At 41.5% G+C, this 4,470-nt stretch overlaps 1 pseudogene; it reads right to left on the reverse strand.

The window, feature by feature from the left end:
• Nucleotides 1-2,305: 2,305 nt before the first annotated feature.
• LOC120901046 lies at nucleotides 2,306-3,188 on the reverse strand (annotated as a pseudogene).
• Between the last annotated feature and the right edge of the window lie 1,282 nt (nucleotides 3,189-4,470).

The raw sequence follows: 4,470 nt of genomic DNA on the forward strand, positions 1-4,470 counted from the left end.
GAAGGTGGGTCTCGAGGTGCTGGTCGCCAAAAATTTGGGGCTGTAGTGGTGCGTTGGTCGATGAATTCGCGATAGATGATTCCTTTGTGCCATGTAGATGCGGACAGAGCCTTGCTCTTAAGGTCAAGCGACATCCCGACTTTAAATGAGATGAAAGTCAATGTGCTTGCCTCTCTGCCATTTGGTAACAGCTTATAGATGATGACGTCATCAGTGTCCAGTTGAGTAGTTACCATTTCACGCATTTCCTCGTCAGTAACCGAAGGGGCGATACGTGTAATATATAGCCAGAATCTGGCCGTTTGGGACGTTCCATGGAACGGTCAACACAACACGAGACGAAGGTGTAACGGGGGCTATACCAGTGTTTAAAACAGCAGCAGGGTTCGCATCAGGTGGCGTAAAGCCTATAAGCCTACGTTTAGGCGCGTTGCGTTGGGGTGCGTTACGGGAAGCCCAGTCGACATCGCCTGGGCGCGAGCTTAGTGGTGGTAGTGGTGATATTTTCAATGCTCGGAATATTCAGAGTAGTGTTGGTTGCATACGTGTTTTGCGTTTTCATAGATGTGTGAGTATCGAACATGGATAATACATCCTTGCGAATGGTATCCAAAGCGGCAGAAACACGACAATCAAATTCACTTAGCAGTTCCGATTTTAGATCCATCAGTGTAATTGACAACTCTTCCAAGAAGACACCTTTCCCACGGCACAGCTTCACTAATATCCAGGCACGTAAGATGGTATGAAGACTTACAGTAACCATCACACTTATATACATCGATATCGTTTACAGGAGCAGAGCAGGATGGACACACTTCCGACATAGTTGATAACACACTAATACAGGCTCACTCGATCCGACGATAAGCAGCAACAAAATCGGCAAGCAGCGGCGAACTTTAGAACGGATGCAAACACAAAATACACAGGACACCGACTGTTATGAGATGTCGCCAATGGTCGTAGAGCACCACGGTCCATTCACCAACTGAAGTGCAAAATACTTTGTCTGAGCACAACGTAGAAGCAATGATAAACAGACAAAACAAACGGAGCACGATCGAAGCACAAGCACATGCACAGGCACCATCAGAGTGATGATGAACATCGTATATGAACTTTATATCCACGGGGCCTCCGCTATTGCGGAGAGGGCGAAGAAAGTTTAAATTAAGGTGGCCAGATGACTTGGAGGCTTCAGTCATTAAGGCCAGGATAATGGACTGGCGAGGGCGAGAGACCGTAAGCGGGTTCGGATACTCCGGCACGGAATAATTGTACCGCGTTGTTTCAAAATATTTTTGCACGGATCCAACGTTCTCGGTGGCTGGAGTTGATGGGCGCACATGGTACATGGCACAGGACAAGGGTCAGCGAAGGCGACAAATTCAGTGTAATGGGTTTGGCGATAGTTACGGTCGCCATGTGATGAGCGTACAGCTGTACCTCAAATACCGTCGCGGTAGGTCAGTTTTTACTGACATGAACCGAGGTAGAATAACACTTTATTCGAAGTGGACTTTTCAACACTTGATCGTCCAGGCGATCATAGAAACCTTTAGGAGGTTTCCCTTACTGGAAACGTTGGAGTTTAGAAGCCTTACCTTGGGTAGGGGGACATAACTAAACTCTTGAAATAAGTTGGAATGCGAAGTATTAGGAAGCGTAACGTCCTATCTTGGCAGTCCGAACGAATCTGACTTGCCACGGTCGGAATTGATTTTATTTATACTCAATGGGTCTCGTACATTTGGTTTTGGAATGTGTTTTGTCCTAATTAAAGGTTATTGATATGAGGTACAATTCATACATTGTATTGGAGTGAGGTGTCTGTCAATGTGTGCCTATGCTGCGTTTTTAGTGTTTTTACAAAGGTTCTGGAAAGTTTCAACTGTTCTAGCCAAAGAACGAGTGCGTTCGTCGATATTTGCCTACACTGCGCTTTTAGCAATAAGTTGCTATGCGTTCTCTGTTTGTCCACTTTGCCGCAGTAACGCTTGAATTGCTTATGTTGCGCGAGTTATTTTTCTTTCTTCGATGCTAGAAAGAAGTGGACCTTTCGAGTGCTAGAAACCAACTGACTTTATTTTCCATTATTTGTTACCAACGTTTAATGTGACCGGTCGGCTAACGGTATCGATATGCATATATCGATCAGCATATCGATACCCAAGTTATTCAACCCGCCGCATCAGCAGTTTGATGCCGATGTGCTAACTCGCCCTTCCTTTTGTTGTTGACGTCCCCGGAACATAGCTACGGCGTGGAAACGTTTAGTAGGCAGGTTTTGCAGGTGCGATCGTCAAATCAACTCTAGCTTTTGCTTTTCTTCTACATACCAGCAAAATTCCGTGTAGCAAAACGTTCCTCCCAATAGGCTTATGGATGGCCAGGTGATGGATAGCGATTGGTTCTCTAAACGAATGTGCTCGAGTTCTTTCCTTGTTTTAAGGTGTAGGTCTAGAAGGTGTTCGATAGACATATTGATAACTTCGTGCTGCTTATTGACGACTATTGCGTCCAACTGATATAACGAGAGCTCGCCTATCATTTCTACCACCTTCGATGAGAATTGTTTATCATTTATCCATACGTCGCATGAGTTCGTTCTGACGACGAATGATCCCTTTAACGTTCTATTGCTGGTTCCGCAATTGTTGAAAAGCGAGAAATTTTGGATTGAGTTGATCAACACGGCTTGGTCGCCTACTCGAAACGCTTCAAATGTACGTGGCTGTTTTGTAAAATTGCATGAAGCTTGTTGTCCTCCAATTAACCTTGGTACACATTCTGATCGATCCTGATTGACTTCACTCATGGAACATACGTGTTGATTGAGACTGTTTACCATGTAGCTAATGTTTCCGTTAATGACGTATGATGTGTGGTTCGCCCTTGATGGTACAACACAGGATAGATTTTAACTTTACGGAAGATTCTGGGGTCGAGTTTAGGGGTTTTTAGTAGCAAAACTATTTCGCGATTATTGGTGGCGATTGAGGTTTCGATGAACGTGAGAGCTTCAGCTTTCGTTGTGAAGGGTATGTTTTCAGATTGTAAGTTTTTTTTTCTAGCAAATTCATTTCCAAATCTGACAAAATCTTTTCATTAACAATATTCGCTTTTGTCCAAACTATACTATCTATAATTTCTTGAACAGATTCTATAATTTTTTCTAAGTGCATATATATAACAATTGAATGGGTTTCTAATGAATTTGATTGCTCTATAGTCTTGACTGTGTTAAAAGCTAACTCTTTAATTTTGTTATTAAACTGTCTATTAATGGTTATTTGTTTGTTGTTGTTATCTAATTTTTAGGTCATTTTTATGAACTTTGCGAGATTTTGTCACGTGTAAAGATAATTGGGATGAGCGAAAAATACACTGACTCACATTTAGTAGATCTTTTAAAATCTCAAAATGAGGGAATACCCTGGAAACAGGTCAAGGTCATAGGAATGTTTGAAAATAAAATTTACAAGTACCAAAAATATAATGCGGTCTTGGAAATTGATTATGAATCTGACCTATGTCTGGCAAAATTAGGAAAAATAAATGTGGGATTTGATAGGTGTAAAATTTCGAAGTCCGTGCATGTTATGAGGTGTTATGGTTGTGGTCAATTTAATCACAAGAGCACCGAGTGCAACAATAAGCAAGCTTGTTCAAAATGTGGTGATGAACACAAAACGTCTGAATGTACTTAATCTTCTTTGAAATGTGTGAATTGCGTGTTAGCAAAATCTGTTAGAAACCTTAAACTAGATGTAAGACATGCGGCCAATGATTATAATTGTCCGATGTTTAAAAAACAGATAGAAAGGCGTATGCAACTTTCTCAATAGCAGGTAGGGGAGGAGTTAGGACGGTTCAGAGAGATTTTATATTTCAATGTAGCCGGTCTTTCGTCCAACTACGCCATGTTTCGTGAGACAGTAGAGAAAGTTCAACCGTTGCTGGTCTTAATCTCTGAAACTCATGTGATTGAGGAAGAAGCATTTCAGCAGTTTCATATTAATGGTTATAGGGTTGTGTCGTGTTTGTCCCACTCACGTCATACAGGAGGTGTAGCTGTTTATGCTAGGAGCGAAATTGTCCTAAAGGTGATTTTTAATGAATCATTGGAGGGTAATTGGTTTCTTGGTGTTGCAGTTTCTAAGGGAATGACAGCAGGCAATTACTTGATATTGTATCATTCGCCAAGTGCAAGTGACTCAAGGTTTGTAGACATTTTGGAAGAATGGTTAGATAAGTTCTTGAATTTTAGCAAACTTAACATTATCGTCGGTGATTTCAATATTGACTGGTTAAATGTTGAAAAATCTGCGAAGTTGAAAAGCTTAATGGATTCAGTAAACATGAAACAAAAAGTTAACGAATTCACACGAATTGCTAGGCAGAGCAGAACATTGATCGATCAGGTTTACAGTAACACAGACTCAATCAAGGTCACTACTGATCCGT

Source organism: Anopheles arabiensis, chromosome 3 (genome assembly GCF_016920715.1).
Source record: "Anopheles arabiensis isolate DONGOLA chromosome 3, AaraD3, whole genome shotgun sequence".
In the NCBI taxonomy this organism is placed as follows: Eukaryota; Metazoa; Arthropoda; class Insecta; order Diptera; family Culicidae; genus Anopheles; species Anopheles arabiensis.